Source organism: Embiotoca jacksoni, unplaced genomic scaffold (assembly GCF_022577435.1).
Source record: "Embiotoca jacksoni isolate LCO1_2020_lvr unplaced genomic scaffold, fEmbJac1.0.p SCAF_29, whole genome shotgun sequence".
Classification (NCBI taxonomy): Eukaryota; Metazoa; Chordata; class Actinopteri; family Embiotocidae; genus Embiotoca; species Embiotoca jacksoni.
The window spans coordinates 4,017,426-4,035,273 of NW_027185380.1; the positions used below are offsets into that span (position 1 = coordinate 4,017,426).

Here is a 17,848-nt window from a genome sequence, read left to right on the forward strand (position 1 = left end):
ACCACTGATATGTAAGAAGGAGCATTGATACCTCACTACATTCTGTGGGAATCTGGCATCCTGACCTAAAATATATCAGATATCAGCATGCAGACTGTAATTTGGCCTCTCTGATCCTTCATTTACAGAATTAAACATGCTGAGCTGATCTGGGCCAATCCAGGATGCTGGCAGCCAACCCAGGACTGGATTTCAGGCCACAGTGTGAAGGGGCAATGGATTAATCCCTGGGACTGTCCAGAACGATATGTTAGTAAAAATGCACACAAACCGAGTGAGAAAGGCTGGTGGGAACCGAATGTGTGCCAAGAGTACAACAGCGGGCGCGTCGGACTGAACCTGAACAAAACACTGTGTTCTGGTTTTACTCTAAAATCTGGAGTCAGCACTTTTTAGTGACTAAATATATTATTTGGACACAGCACAGATATGCAGATCAATCTTGGAACTGTGTATGAGGCTGGGTGGATGATAGCAGGGGACATACCATGACTCCTTATCTGAAATATTAAATAAAGAATCTTCAAACAAGGGTGAAATTTGGTCAAAATGAAGAAAAAAAGCTTAACAAAGCTGAGTTGAAAAAAAACCATTCAGGACCTTATTGCCTTCCTGCTGTACTGATGCTGTTGTTGTTTGTCATCATAAATTCATCAAGATGTAGTGTTATACGTTCCCTCAAAATGAGAGTGTGGTTGTCTGCAGCCACAGCCACCCCCCCTCCCCGCCTTCCTGAAATGATTATTTGTGCTTCCTAATATGATTGCTAATCTCTGTTTAATTCAAGCAGCTATACCTGAGAGCACTATCAAGAAAATTGAAAGAGGAAATTGTTCAAACCCCATAAAACCAACAGGGTTTACACAATTAAAACGTTATCGTGAATCTTGTTGTATCTTTTGTGTCAGCTCACCGAGAGCTGAAAGTAGTCCACAAAATCAAGATTGATGTTTGGTGACCCATCTGTGCATGTCTTTCTATTTACAATTGCTTTCCAACAAAAGAAAGCCAAGTAAAGTCACACAGTGGGGTGCCATGTTAAATAATTCATTCATTCATTTAACCTTTCTTTATGATTCTCGAAGAACCATTGAGGGCAAACTTCATTTACAATGAAGCCCATGATTACAAACGGAAGAAAAACAACAAAAAGCACTAAATAACACAAATAATAAATAAAATGCGTTACAGACAGGCAGTGGAAAGTTATTCATTATGTTTTTTAAGGTATGACAGTTTGAGTTTTAGGCTGCAGTGCCACTGATTCCATGAAAGTACAGCACTTACTGTACATTAAAAGCATTTTTTTTTTCCTGGCACAAGGAACCTGAGCCTTTAAAACAAATGATGTAATATAATCCCTCACTTGGTACATAACATAAAAACAAGCACCCAAAGTGAAAACAACAAAATATGTTGTTTGTCCGTGGCTCCAAGAATGACGCAACACAACACAACAAAGCGAAGCGAGACATAGACACACCCGTGTACCATGGAAAGACGTGAGATAGCTAGGCTTGGTGTTAACCCTAACCTTGGTCACATGATCCTTTGTTGTGACATTAGTTTATGTCACACTTTGATGTAAAGAAAAAAGGCTTCTGTTAAATTGTTTCCACTCAGTTCCACTTTGCCTTTTTTTCGATGACTGTGAAGCGACCATCAATGAAACTCCCACTAATGACACATTATGGCAGAAAGTGTTGGACTATTGATAGAAGCTTCTTTAAAAGCCGTGGCAAAATGTCAGAGCAGTGGCCGAGATGAGTAAATATTGTTCTTACTGAATCTGTCATGGCAGAAGATGAACTCAGAAGAGATTTCTAGTTTAGATGAAGAATGAATCAGGTATAAAGATCTGTCTCATGGAAATGACCTCTAAATAAAACCCTGGTTGTTGTTTTTTACCAAAGAAGTAAATAAAGGCACCCAACATCCTTCCATATAAGTGAGACTCACACATTATGTTGTGATCTTTACATCCCCTCATCCAGTGAATAATAAATTAGTGCATGTGAAACTCAACATGTATTTGTACATTACTGTGTGTGTGTGTGTGTGTGTGTGTGTGTGTGTGTGTGTGTGTGTGTGTGTAACAGTGATGCAGAACACACACACACACACACAGCAGCGTGCCATGAATAGCTCTGCTCCAGTCTGCAGCATGTTGCTTCATCTCTTCCTCCACCATCAGCTGCACTTCAAAGCCTTGTTTTACTGCTCCGGTCTCTGGGGCTCCTCCATCCTCGTTTCAGGTTTGTCTCACGTCAACAGCTATATGGCGAGCAGATCAATTACACAAGGAATCTGCCTGAGCAGGATTATTAAAAACAAGCCCCGGCTCAGAGTTAGCACTCCCGCATATCAGTCAGTCATTAAGTTCGTGTTATACAACAGGATTTCAGACTGACAACTGTAAGCAGTTTTTACAACCATGCAATTAGCAGCATGAAGTGGACGAAGTCTACAAACTAAAAGTCCTGAGCCAATAAGTTGCATGTGCACAGCTACCGTCTGCCTGCTTCACTTTGTAATTTGCAACTAAGCAACATGATACCGTGATGCCTCCCTCATTAAAGACACTCTCACTGTGTTTAGTTGAATCTATCATTTAAAATTTTGCTGAAAAAATGGAGCAAAATTATACTTCTCTTTTAAACACATTTATAATTTTAACTCAAATTTGTGACGCGTTGTACGCAGCTGTTCTGTCATTCAACGTTAAACTACGACCAATAACACAAAAATGTAAAATCACACCAGAGTTGGGAGGAAAAAAAAAAATGGTTTACTCAGGAAATAATCCTTTGGTGGACACGGCAGGTCGGTGGCAGAAGGTCGGCACAAGGTCAGCCGGTTTTGACGCATGCTGATTGGTTAAAATTGATTTAAATCCCTGAATGGCTTTGCCCAATCTTATCTGTTCGATATGCTTCAGACATATGTGCCTGTCAGGTTCCTCAAATCAATGGACTCAAAGGTCCAGCTTGTTCCTGTGATCAGAACCAAAAGGTAGGGGAAGCTGTGCCTGTTAATTATACCTCCAAACTCTGGATCAGTCGGCCTGAATTCTCAGGAGCTCTACATCTGTTGACACTTTAACAATATGTGTGTTCAGATTTTGTTTTAAACATTTCTTTCTCCATAAGTGTTTGTACCAGGCTGCTTTAATCTTTCTGTTTTTTTTATCCTGGCATCAATTTTGCCAAACATCAAAGCAGGCTCGACACTTTCAGAACATGACCGCGGCTATTTCTCAGCGATAAAAACATGGCAGAACTACCGAATGCTTCAGAGAGGTGGAACATTATTCCAGGGCAGGCTCTATAGCTTCGCAGGGCCATTGATATTCATTCATCAGTCCTCCCTGGACACACTAATTCTACAAAGGACAGTTTATAGAAATAGCAAGATACCCCAGTGGCATGTTTGTGTGTGTGTGTGTGTGTGTGTGTGTGTGTGTGTGTGTGTGTGTGTGTGTGTGTGTGTGTGTGTGTGTGTGTGTGTGTGTGCGTGTGTGTGTGCGTGTGTGTGGTGTGCATAATGAGAGTGAGCAGGGAATCAGCTGTCTGCCTGAGCAGTGGCAGGACAGAGCTCCATTCATTAGGTAGTGGAAACAACACAACAGCAGAGACCCCGAAAGGCTCCAGCTCTGCCAAAGCAAATAGGATCGGCTTTTCATCCAGTCCACCTTTATTCCATTAAGTTAATTAAGGTAGAAAAGTAAAAGCATCCTCCATCTCGGTCTCAGGTGCTCAGCATGCAGGGGAGGCAGGGGGAGCCACCGGCAGCACGGTGGGTATAGTGGAGGATCTAATTGGCTCAAGGGCTGCAGTGTAGTGAGCGGTAGCAGGTCAGCTGTGGCTCAGCAGCGCTCACACAGTAACTCTCTGATAGGCGTGATAACGAAGAGGTGGAGGGGGGTGGGATTGAGGGGTGGAAGTCTGTTGTGTGGTGACAAAAAAAAAAAAAAAAACATTTGCCTTCCTCCTTACTTCCTGCTCTCCGCAAGCATCAACATCCTCCACCTTTCCTCACTTCCTTATTTCTAGTGGTTTTTATTCTCACATTTTCATAACATTCTATACTGTTTGTTTATTATAGGCACCGTTTATCTGCTCCATGCGCACAAACCACACCTGAGAGATGTTCAAGCAGGCGTGTCATCTTATATTTATCTTTTATAACCATACACATGAATGTGGTTGAACGCTCCGCTTGTTCCGTGAGGCAGAGTTACACAACCCCAGACTTTAAATATGAATTAATGATGAAATGGAAAATAAAGATTTGAGTTAAATTATCCACATTTCCTGATGTGTCAACTTCAACGCCCCCAAAACTGAGGCTGCTACAACGCTACTTCCTCCCCTGCGGTGAGTCTCTCGGCCACTGATGCCACACCTGTCACACACTCATCATGAAGAACGTCTTACGCCTGGTGTAATTTGGTTATTGTCTGAGGGAGCTACGGTGATTTATACAGATATCAATGTTTTCAGGGTGTGTTGCTCACAAATGATTAACAAGATCAAAAACAAACCCAAAAATGATTGACAAGGAAGGTCCAGAGAATTGTGTTTCCTTTCAGGCGACAAAACTAAGGATTAGTTTAAAATAAGTGTCCTCCAGAAATGGGTTTATTATAGCGCCCCCTGATGGTTGCCATGCGCTGTCTCTTTTCAGAAGAGTGTTGTCATAGATCATTATTTTCCATTCATTTTACCTTTCCATCACTGACTATGTTGTCCCCAGCACTGCTTTTGCTGAATAACTTTTTTTTTTTTTTTTTTACTTCCAAGTCCAACTTCCGGAATTGATTATTAAAGGTAAAAAAAATATCATCTTTATACCGCAGGTCTGACACATTTTCTTCCGTTTCCCCAGAATAAAAATCCCTTCAGGAATCCAGGATTTTTCACATATTGAAGACTGTACGTACTAAAATGGAGCGATGCCTGCGAGCTTGCTCAGGCTGTCAATTCGAGCTGTTGTGCTCTTCTTATGTCACATGCTTCATTCTCCACAATCATCCACCACACACACCCTGCTAATGTGGCGGTCTATCTAAGCTGCAAAAAATGTCTTTGCCTGTAAGCAACGACTGCATCAGTGAGGTAGCCTGTTCTTTCTTCACCTCCCCCACCCCAGCATCCACCTGCCTGAATATTACTTAATACTCCCCAATATCTATGTACATATCATCATCATACTGTATCTGCAGGAACGGATGACATAGGAGCCTGCAACTCAAACTCCAACCATGTTCTGCTGCTGTGATTTCAAACACGAGTTGTCTGACTGAATTTCTCAACATGGAAGGAAACACTTCAATCCTGTCTTCAAATTCCATTATCACAATACCATAACTGGATTAAGTCTGCTGCAGGCGATTTCCAATCCCTTTTGTGCTGGCATGCTGGCTAACAGGCCACTTGTGTGCAGAATACTCGTAATGATATGTCAAAGAGGCAGAGTGCTGAACCTTCAACGAAACAAATGCAGGTAGTTTAATCAGCCACCCACGCTTTCTGCCCTCACATCAGATTACAATGTTTCATTACACAGTTGGAGGGTAATATTAATAAATAGCCCAAACACCCAACTCCAAGAACGAAGCAAATACCTGCAGTAAAACCCTTGACATGATCAGGCTGTGAAGTAAAGCAAAAACCAGGTTGTTCTTTTTTAATGCCTTGAAGGAATTTGTTGAAAAAAAAGGAACAAATGATTATTTATATTGGTAATCTGATGGTGTACTTACATTTAGCCTACAGATGGCTTAGTTGACTTTTCTGTCAAGAAAACCTGGTTTCCCCACAAAATATTTAAACTCATACTAATGAGAACATTGACCCAAAATATAAGACCAAAATAAATAGCCTGAATGCAAAAAAGGCAATTCCATTCTGAAGGATATGTTACACAACTAGAATTACTGCCTTGAGCTTGTGTACCTCTGCTAACCAGTCAAGTTGCAAATTACATCCATGATCTAATAGAATCGATCGAATTTGACTTTGGCAAGCGTTGCTGTTGTTCTCTATGTCTACTGCATTAGAGTGTAAATTCACTGAGAAACAAAAAACAGGGTCAAACTCCTTGTTTGAGCAAACTAATATGAGCCAGGCTTAATTTAATTATCTACGACATACATAACACATAATATTGTTGAAAGATTCAGAAAATATGAATAAATCTCTGTACGCAAGGGACAAGGCCAAAACCAGTATTGGATGGTAGTGATCTTTGGGGCACTTTATTAAAAACAGCCACGATTCTGTAGTGGACATCACTGCATGGGCTCAGGAACACTTCTGAAAAACATTGTCTGTGAACACAGTTCATTGCTGCAAATGGAGGTTAAAATGCTACCATGCAAAGAAGAAACCATAAATAAGCATTTATATTCAATGTTCCACAAAAAAAAAAAAAAAAAAAAAAAAAAAATGACAAAAACTACTTCAACATCTTACTGACAAAAAAAAAATAATTATAGAAAAAAAAAATCATCTTTTTTTCTGGGAAATTGAACAGATACATTTTACACTAAGCTTCCTATCTCCGTACCCTCTTTAACATCATTGTCCCTAAGGGGCCACCCACAGAGACAAATGCTGCAGGTTATTTACTAGATATCGGGATATTATAAAATAGCATTTTCTGTCAGAGAATAAGCCGGTTATGCTGAATGTTCACACCGTGAGCAGGCACAGCCTCATCATCTATTTAGAGCCAGAGCACAGTGCTATTCCCGATGAGAAAAGCATATTCTGATGAGAAGATAACATCTCAAAAGCTTTTCTCTTGACCGGTTTTTCTGCACGAGCTGCTCGACCTCATTTCAGGAAACAAAGAGGTTTTCTTGTCAGCCTAGATAATCTAATTTGAGAGGATCCTTATGTTACAGATATTGTGAAGGGAGGATAAAGTGATGGAAACCGTTGAATAAGGAGCAGAAAGGTTCTTTTTATTTATTTTATCCCCCCGAAGATCGCCACTTCTACCATTCAAGTTCATGTTTAGGTCCAGTTTGATCTGATTTTTGTTATATTTTTGTCGAGGTACTTTTGCTGTCATTTGAATATTTAAATAACAAAAGAATTTTTGCAGCTGCTTCTGAAGGCTGATGTCTGATGTCGCTGTAAGCGTATTGTGTCATTTTCTGTAGCAAACTCATGGTGAGTTGCTGCTACTCACGGATTTACTCACCAAAACTAAATCTCTTTGTCGAGTAACATATTTCCGATCGCTTCCCCACGTACCACATATGGAAATAAACACCAGAACTTTCCCTTTCTGATGATAGCCGTCGTTTCTCTGAACGACAAAGCTGTTTTAGCTAATCTGGTTTTGAAATCACAGCTGATGTCTGAATTGTCTCCAACATAGGGCTGACATTACATCCTGCCTAGTAGGGGGGAAAAAAAGGGTTTTGTGGGCTTACACCACAGCTGAGTTAACAGCACATATCACAGCATATGTGCTGAGTGTGAGTCTCTAGTTTGGGCCCTCTGGCCACATTTATTTTCCATCAAGCGCAAAGCACATATTTTTGTTTTCAAATTGCTCAGTCATACGGTGTCCCACAAACATGAATCAAATATTGCCAGATTCTAGACAATCTCGTCTACACAATTATACAATGATATCTGTACTGCCAATATGTTATGGTGGAATACATGTAAAAACATAACAATTTTTTTTCCCCTGGATATAAAGGATAATATAAAAAAGTATTATCAATAATGAAATATTTGGATAGTCTAGAGTGTCCTGAAAAAGATATTGCAGTAATGATTAGCTCTTATTAGGACTAAGTTATAAGTTTAAAACTGAAGGTAGTGAAATTACCCTCAATAGCCTCGGGACACTTAACAGCCTATCCTTGATCTGGTGTAGTTGCTCATGTAGAATTCTTCCCTTTGTTTGTAAAATCCTTGAAAAACCTATAAATCAACTATTTGACCATTTGCACAGGAATAGTTTGTTTGGAGATTTTCAGAATTTGAGTGTGTCATAGCACAGAAACATCGCTGGTGAAAGTTACCAGTAATCCTCTTATTGTTTCAGACAATGGACTCATCTCCACACTTTTCCTGATAGACCTTTGTTCTGCATTTCACACCATTAATCACGACATGACAGAGGCTGGAGGATGTTTTTGTACTTTTCATCTTATACATGCCTTCCTTAAAAAATATCATTGGGAAACACTGCATTAAGTGCAGATGACACCCAGCTGTATTTATATATGAAACCAGATTAAACTAATGAGTTAGTGTAACTTCAAGCCTGTCTTGAATACATAAAGGCCTGCATTGTGAATAATTTCTACTTCTAAATAGAAACTTGTGCATTTGTTACTTTAAGCCTCAACTATTGTGATTCCTTATGATTATGATCTCCCAGTAAGTCTCTGAAATGCCTCTAGTTGATCAAAATATAGCAAGAGTACTGACGGGAGGCCAGCAACACAGATAATATTTCTTCCAAATTAGCTTCTCTTCATTGGTGCCCTGCTCACCAATCAAATTTACAATCTGTCGCCAAAAGCTGTGAGCAGTTAATCCTAAAGATTGAATCCTTTCTGGGATGAACATTTGCTGCATATTATTCCCTGACTCTCTTCACTATTTCCTGTTTGTATTTCACTATCCTTATCTAATAAAAGCAAACATACCCAAAGATATCTTTAAAATATTTCTCCTTACATAAAAAGCCCTTCATGAACAAGCTTTATTTCAAAGACCTAAAGTACCCAAAGGAAAACGTCGCTTATTGAATCCCGGCTTACTTGAGGTGTCTAGAGTTTCCAAAGGTAGATAGGAGGCAGAGCATCTATCTGTTTGTCTCTCTATGCTGTTCTTTTCTCTCTCCGCTCGGCTGCCCACCTCTGAGTCTGGTTCTGTTGGAGGTCTCTTCCTTTTAAAAGGCAGTTTTTCTTTCCCACTGATACTCAAGTGGTAGGTGATGAATTGTCAGTTTGTTCTCTATAATGTTGAAAGGCTTCTGCTCTGAGATGACTTGTGTTATGATGAGACACGATATAAATAAAGCTGGGTTGAATTAAGTTTTGGTCAGATAGCTCTGAATGTAGTGGTTGTTTAAAAGTGTCAGATTTCTTAACCTTTTATAGATGTATGAATCAAAGCCACTTGTTAGACTATTCAGTAATGACAAAATATAATTATTAGCGTTCGCTTGGTGCCCTATGTGGGCTGAATTAAATAGGTGAAATGGGTGTCCATTGGACTTTTGTATGAGGGCCAGACCTATCCTCTCTGGATCCTCAGTGTCTGTGAGAAAGAACGGCCCAAGGCCAAAGCCCTTCTCATTTATTCATGATTTCTGATTCCTTCTCATATAGCCAACCTTATCCTGGCTCTGTCATGTCAGCACTCAGAGAGCTAGACATCGGTCCCTCAGAAATGAGCTCCCAAACATGACTGCATCATTTCCTGCTTTCTTCCTTGTTTTCTGTTACAAAGACGGAGGTCAGTTCGGCTTCTACTCTGTGAACTGGGAGGATCATCTCAGCGTCTGTTGGCTTCTGTTGATGCCAGTGTGCATTCTCACACATCGTATTTACACAGTGAGACATTTCTTCAGCTCATACTTCAGGAATGCCAAATTCTCAGGCACACAGGTGCAGATGTCAGAATTTACATAAACACTTACTGGCCATCTTCAATCAATAGCTGGTTCATCATAAACTACTGACCAGTACCATTATCAAAACATCCAAAGGGAAAACATGTCTGAATAAATAAATTCAATAAATATAATTGAAATAACAAGACCGAGATAACGCTTTCCTATGTTGCTGTTTAATAAATGGTTACTGATGGCTTTGAATTAGATAACATTTACCAGTTAATCATAAAAAAGGTAACAAAACTCCCAGAAAACAGATGCGCAGTTGTTATTTGTATGTAAGATAACAATCATACCTTAATTACGTGATCAGTGTAAGCCATTTAGTCTTCATTCACACTGGCTTGTCGAGCTGCTGAAAACACTTCGGAGAAAATCTTAAAACATTCTTCCCTAATTTTAGTTACGACACCGGAAAACTGGATTTACACTACAAGAAGGAAGAGTGTAAGAAAATTCACGTCTTTCGTTTTGATGTTGGTGGAAAGTGCTGCTGGAATCTCAATTAGCGCTGCAGCAGTCCTTGCTGTCTGACACACGGCTCCTTGGCCTGAGCTGATAGCTGATAGATGGCTCAACCAGAATTGTCCCCCACAAACTCCCCCTCTATCCGGTCTTACGTAAGAGGTGGATGCATGGCATCTGTTGCTACGTGGCGGGTTTTCATTTCTGCATCCATGTTAACAGATTATGGCAGCCACGCTGCCTCACATGTGCGATGCGACATTTATAATATATAGCCGACACCTCTTTTTCATGCGAGTCCTTCTATGTTTCCGGCTACAATATACGAGGAAACGATCTGTGATCACCTTGTATAATCATAGACAAAACCCAGTGAAGGCACTAATTACATCAGACCTCAAAAATACTTTACTGATGAGCATTATTACAGAGAAACTCACGGATTCAAAGGTAGGACCTGCAGCTGCAGCCGGTGTGGAGGCACAGACGTACTGAACAGCACACGACGGGTAACACACACCACGCAGGCCACGACTCCGAGGCCTTAAAAAAAAACCTGTGGTTGAAGTGATTCGAGGAAGTGCTGCGGTTTTGTCTCTCTTCGTAACCATTTTGTGTCTCTTTGTGTCTCTTTCACACCTGAAGATAACACGTGTCCCCTCAATCCTCTGTTGTGAACACTTGTGATTGGCTCTCACTTCCACGTTTTGTTTGGAAGTAAACACAAACTTCATGTAACTAAATACATGAACACAACACAACGTGAGGCGATGATGACATTTACCAAACTGACTCATCCTTACTCAGACAAACCTCATTTTAATGAGCTGTTAATCAGCTTACTTTAGACTTCTTTCACATTCGTAAATGTAAAACAAACATCAGGTAAACAGCCTGTGTTTTTCTTCCACAAACAGCTGCTTCATCGCTGACCAGTTCTAGTTACAGTTTGGAAATAACTCGCTCTGTATAATTGTGCAGGACACTTTTTCTGTTGTTTATTATTTGTGTTGCTTATGCAGAGGACGTCTGTGGAGTATGTGGTCCATTAATATGTTTGGAACATATCCCTTTCTTACTTTATCTTGTGTGTTTATATGTGTACTTATATCTGTCCACCTGTGATGGGATCAGCAGGAACGCATGTTAACGGAGCCGTAGTAGTCAGACCAGTGGCCAGAGGCCTGTTCAGTTATTCATCCATGTCTATATTGTGGGATAATATGTTGTTAATTGATTACATTAGAAACAGACATGACCGTTTCCTAAACTACTTTTTTTACGACAGTTTATTTTTGTGTTCAGTAATAACAAATACACTCCACAAAATACCAGGACTCAAACTGAATAAAAGGATCAGCTCACTAAGTCAAACAGAAAAACAGCAACATGCAACAATTGAGACTGTTCAGGCGAAAAAAAGGCCAGACAACATTACAACAGACTGCTTTTGACAGTTTTCCACATTTCTGTCAACATCCAAGAAATGTAGTCACGTTCATAGACCAAATCTCTAAAATGCATGAATCCAACATTTACATTTACGGATATTTACATTCAGATAACGGCCAGCATTCTCCAGAAAAACAAGATAGACAGGAAACAGGTCTCGCTCTCTAACTTGTTCCCCAATATCGACTGCACTCACAGGGATGACCAGAAAGTCTCACCGGCTACACAGGAGAGCATTTATTTGTATAAATATATATATTATTGGTGTAATACATTTATTTGTATTCTATATGAAGAAGCACTGTGTAATCATTTGTGCACACTGTAGCAGGAAATGCTAATCTCCTCCAGATGGTCATGTGTTAGTTGGGGCAGGTGGAGGGCATATGGCCAACAGACAACGAACCCCAATGCTGCTTCCGCCTCCGAGGACAAGGCTCAGAAGGGCTGGCATGCTGCATGCTACTTCCTCTCAGCCTGCCAAGGACACACACACTCACTCAGTGTGTCCGAGGCAGACCGCTCAGGAGTGTGAACACTGCACTCTCATACATATCCACTTCTACGGATTTACTTGGGAGAAAATTGAGGATGAAGAAGTGTCAGGCATGACTGTATAATCCCTGATGTACAGGCAGAATCAATTACAAATGAAGGGACAGTGCAACCGTGTGTGTGTGTGTGTGTGTGTGTGTGTGTGTGTGTGTGTGTGTGTGTGTGTGGTAGGGGGCTCTTAATATACATAGGAATGTTTCTTGTGAATTTAAGTACCAAAAAACATCTCATCTATTTACAACTTTTTTTTTGTGAATCTAGTTGCAGCACAAACGCAAGTCGAAGTTGAGTGTGAGTAGGTGTGGCCAATTCGTTTTCCTATTTTGATGAACATAAACACAAGTACATGTCTGGTGCAGCAGGGAGCAGCGTCAGGTAGGAGGAATAGATGATTAGAAGTTGTGTCACACAACTTCAATCACGGCCAATCAAACCGGCTCCTCTCATCCACTTTAAAACGGCTGCGGTGCAGATTATGGTTCGTTTCTGATGGCTGAAGAAGGAGCAGTCCGATAACGCCATCCAAACTTTATGCAGGAGGATACATATAGAAATATTTGTCTGGGAGGTTCAGGCTCTAATCACTTAATATATGGGAGTACGAGCCGGCTCCCGTCGGGCTGATAATGTTAGATTGTGTTAAACGAAGGGCCAAACAGGAAGAGGTGAAGGAGAGGCAACCAACAGTTTTTGACTCGCAACCAAAGAGGTCTGATTTGCAAACAAAACTTTGTGACACAAGCAAAATTCTCAAGTCTGTGTCCATAACCAACAAAACTTTGAGGGAAACTTTGTTTGCAATCCAAATACTTTTATTCTCAGTTCATCTATTTTTACGAAGAAACTCAATTTTTGATTGCAGTACAAGTAATTTGCTCTCAGAACTGTTTTTATGCTGCATAAGAAAGACACAAATGGACCTTCATAAAAAGTTTATTTTTGAATAGTTTATTACAGTATACTTGTTTTACATGTATTTTTAATTTCAGCCTGCGTTTGAGAATTGAGTTTGTAGTATCCAGCCATGGATGAATGTTTTCAGACAACATCATCCTGCCTTTAAGAAAAGCATTCTGGGAATATGAAAAAAAAAAAAAAAAAAAACATTTTCTCTGAAAACATGACTAAAACATTTCAAAATATTCTCAGAATGTCTTGCAGGAAGAATTGTTGTTGTTGTCGTTGTATTGTTTGTTTGTTTTTTAGATAAGTGCTGAGCATCTTATGGTGACTGGTGACCTCAGCAGAGATTGTTTATGAGGTAAAAGAAGCATCCCTGTACTACATCCCGGGTGTTTCTGAAGTGGCAACAACTCAACAGCCGCCGTCTCTCGAGACGAGACCTTCATGTCAATTTCAGGAGTCACATTCTCCCAGTTAAACCATCTTTCATATCACATCAAGCTTCAGCTAATAACCATCAATATTAAGGTCAAGTAGTAAAAACAATGCAGTGCATTTCTTTCAACACAATAAAAAATTATCATAAATAATACATTTAAATAATATATTATAATTTATGTTGTTTCTGGCACCAGACACTTCCTGAAAGATTGCCAAGTGCTCCAAAAAGCCTCCGGCTCCACAGACTGCCATTCAACTTCTCTCATCAAATCCAAAGTGAATAAAATGTGTCCATCAGTTATCTCGGTGTTGTTAGCTAAAGTCACTCCTTCTTATTAGTTTTCTGGAGGTCCATCTGAAAATAATCCCTCATTCATTAGAAAAGAAGATTCAAAAAGACCTGTTTTTGGGGGCGTGTCTGTTTGATTGACATGCCTGTGGTGCAGTCAGATTACAGCTATCGGTGGGCGGGACGTAGTATCGTCAGGTTTCCAATCAGATCGGTCAGATCCACCACTGGCTCCTCCCCCAGCTCGTCCAAATATGGTCACTTCCTGCTCCAAACCGCTCCGAACTAACAAAGATGGTGACGGACAGAATCTGAACTGGAGGCTTCATAACGTTCACAAACCAACGATGAAGTCACTGCTGGTTGATGACATCACTGATGGTTGCCACTTGGGATCACCTCTGTATGTAAACAGTGTTAAAATGTTGGGTGGGTAAACTTCTTTTTATTTTACTCTTTTGGGAATAAACAGGTTGCTAATTGAGTCCATGCTTCTGTCTTTGGTTTGCTTCTTTTAAATGTATTTTTATGCCCCTGTAAAACACTTTAAATTGTCTCCATGGTGAACCAGGGGGGTCGGCCACACAGACTATGATTCATGACTGCGCTGCACTGTTTAAACCTTTGCTGCTGCTTCTACGAGCTGATGACTCAAGGACTGGTCTGGATGTGTCCCAGATGCTGCTCCTGTCTCCTGCTGCTCTCAATGATTGGACTTCTCACAGCATCCAAGACACAGTAAAACAAACAGGCTGTTACCAGCGCTGCTCACCATCTCTACACACAGAGGGGAGGTGAGTGACCAGAGAGAGGGATGACGAGCGGACTAACGGAGAGGCAGGGGCAGAAGGAGAACACTATAGGAGGATGTAAAGGAAGCATGAGGTGTGCCGTGGTCTCCGTCCAGGCCTCTGTACAGACTGAGACCCGGCACTCTGCTGGTCCCTATGGAGGCTCAGGATGAGGCTTAGTGTATGTGAGCCAAGAGCATGGTGACATATGTGCCATTATTTATAGCCGGCAGATCCGCTGAGAGGCCCAGGGGCTGCTTAGAGAAGGTATTATTTCAGAGCCCAAAGACCAACCTGGCCACCGCCGAGCTCACGGGACACTTAGCAGCAAAAAGAAGCCGAAAATATGACACATATCCTCTCAGGAGAATCACTAATACCGTCATCACAACAGAATTACAGCAAAGTGTGCACTGAGACGAGAATATAATAAATAGGAACAACAGCATGGATGTGAGAAAGCAGGAAACCGGCTTCTCATTCTGACATGACACTTTCTGAATATGACAAACTCCATAAATCAGCTTCTTTATGACACTCATTTCATGGTTTGCAGCTTATCATTCTCACTCACGTCCCATTCAGTGACCCAGCGAGGTAAAGCAAGTCATAGCTCTGACAAATTTAAGCCATGATTACCGAAGGATTAGCAGTTTCACTGTGGCCCCCAGCTCGGGAACTCAGTGATGGATGACGAGGTAGATTAATGTCCTCTTCTCCCTCCTCCCCCCTCTAACAACCAGGACAGTACTCTGCTCCAGCTCCTGCAGCTCAGCCACCTCTAGCATGACTCCCAAATATGTGCTGAACGGGTTAATGGTAAATCAATTAGCGTGGCTGTAATCCGTGTGAGGCAAAGGTCATCCCTTAGCAGCAGACAGTGGGATTAGAACCGGAGGTTCCCTCGCTTGGCATCTTTCCTTCGCCTGAGTCCACGCTACCTGCCTGCACATTACATCCCGATCCTCTGCAGGGAAGGCTGCAGCACAGTAAACAACTTCCACAGTGCATCCCATCCGAATCGGTGAGGTGGCCACTGGGACAAAGGCCATGCATTATTCAGATACAACAACCCCCCCACCCTACACATGCCGGATCAAGAAGCACAGGGGAAAGTCAAGGTCGTGAACTGTACAGTGTCTCCAGTGGCTCCCGAGGCCAGAGCGAGAAGAGAGAGGAGAATCACATTTTAAATGCACACAATGTTGGCTAATCAGAGCTGTGAATATGATCAGGAGTGTCTTCAGGCTGATTCACCTGCTGCAGTAACTGTCTGTGCTGCTTTTATTCAGCTTCATCACACTGAAGTTTCATGTGTGCTTCATTCATTAGGGCTGTAATGTACACTGCTCCAGTATGTGCTGTTCACCCGTCTGCATCTGTCAGCATGGAAACCCGATGGACATGTGATGTTGTCTCAACACTGTATTTCATTTGTGTGGCAGCAATAAGTTGAGCTGAATCAAAGGGCAGATGGAGGCTGTGAGGAGGAATGTGTTCTCATACAGCACATTAACATCAGCAGTGGAAATCCAGCCTGAAGGGAATAATTGAAATTCTCAGCGATGATATTTCACTCCGTTTGATGAGCGCTGAGTCCATCTGAGCTAAATAGGGCACCGTGATAAAGGCGGAGCAGACACAGCCAGCAGATAATGGAGAGGCGTCGGAATCCGAAATAAAAAGGATAACACAGTTTGGTCCTGAAGGAAAGTATTGCACTAACCGAGCTCTGCTGCAAAATTACATGCAGCGATGTGTCAGGCAGTTAGAAACGAACAGTGAAGTTCCAGCGTCCACATCCACGCTGCAGATTATTAAATGAGTCACTGTGTGGCTCAATGCGACTTCTTACCTCTTGTATCAGGCGTTGTCAGACGGTTTCTTTTTGTCCCGGAGATGCAGTTGGTGATCAAAACATTGTAGTTTTGGCCTCAACGTTAATTCCAGTACCGTGTATTCTCCATTTCCCGTCTCGGATTCCCGGTTCCACCTGATTACTCTTCCCTTTGCGCGTAAAAAGCGAGCGAGCGCGCACCGCTCCGCCGCTTCCAGCCCACTCCGACCACACTACGGGCGACAGAACCGCTCCTCTGGCACCTCGCACCGACCTGCTCCATATACGGGCTATTTTAAGTTTAGGAGGATAAAAAGCACCAAATAAACTTTCACGGAGTCACACACGTCTGCCCCGAAATAAAGATCCGCTCCCGCTGCGCTGATGGGAACACAGAATATGATTTCCTCTCAGAGGGGGGTGAAGACCTTCTTTTTTTTTTCTCTCCGCGCTCTGTGCTGTTGTCTGGGTTTTGATCTGACTGCGTATACCTGCAGCCTGGACTCCGTGCACCGACTGCGCCCTGTGTTGACTGCAGAGAGAGACGGCAGATGGACTGGAAATGCATGGGCATGTGACACATTTCAAATGCAAGCACGGGGCGTTTCATATCGCTCATATAGCTTATTAATAGCAACACTATAGGGAAAGAGGTGGTGATGATGGTGGTGAGGATAATGATGCACAGAACCTTTCTGACGACACCACTGCTTTGATGTAAAAAGGAGGTTTACGGGCTCCACTTTTCTAACATGGAACCATTTAAAAGACTTGTCAGTTGTAACTGATGCTTTTATTAATAATCATAACTAGTAATATAATTTCCCATTCCTTTTTAAAGGTTTACAAGGTGTTAAAACTGGTTTATTAGATAATGTACTGCAATTATAAATATACAATTGTAAGCATGATTCTTTTTAATTTTATAAATACAGAAAATTATCGTGTTCCGTCTTTTTTTTCTGAGTTTAATCACTTTGATTTGTCATTGTTGGCTCTTAAGTCAGAATGTAACATTAAACTCTGTATTCACCCCAAGTCAGCTGGGATATGCTCCCTCTTCCTCCCCTATCCCCAAATCCTGTTGAGTATAAGGCAGGTTTAGATAATGGGTGAATGGATTTTGCAAATCCAATTTCAGCAATCCAATCTTTCAATGTTTTTCCTATTATCTATTTATCGGCTGCCTGACTTTGTGAATCCAAAGACACACTGAACAACTTCATATTTTTCTTCTGGTTTTCAAAGTTTTCACGTTTCATTTATTTAAATTACTTGAATTATATTCAATCCTTTATTGGGTGTCTTTGCTGATGGTTATAAATAATCAATTATATAATTAGATATATTAATAAAACATGTTTTCAAAATCATGTTGCATAAATTACATAATGTATTGTTATCACATTTTATAAAATGTGTCTTTAAAGAAAAAAATTATATTTGAAAAAACTGAAA

At 41.1% G+C, this 17,848-nt stretch overlaps 1 protein-coding gene across 2 annotated transcripts in view; it reads right to left on the bottom strand.

The window, feature by feature from the left end:
* lrfn2b (leucine rich repeat and fibronectin type III domain containing 2b) overlaps positions 1-16,918 on the bottom strand; it is a 138,422-nt gene extending 121,504 nt beyond the window's left edge. The window contains exon 1 of one of the 2 annotated variants that reach the window (XM_069161699.1): positions 16,409-16,918. The gene's annotated coding sequence lies outside the window, so the exon portion shown is untranslated. The remainder of the gene's footprint in view (positions 1-16,408) is intronic. The other variant, XM_069161700.1, reaches the window with a different exon arrangement.
* Between the last annotated feature and the right edge of the window lie 930 nt (positions 16,919-17,848).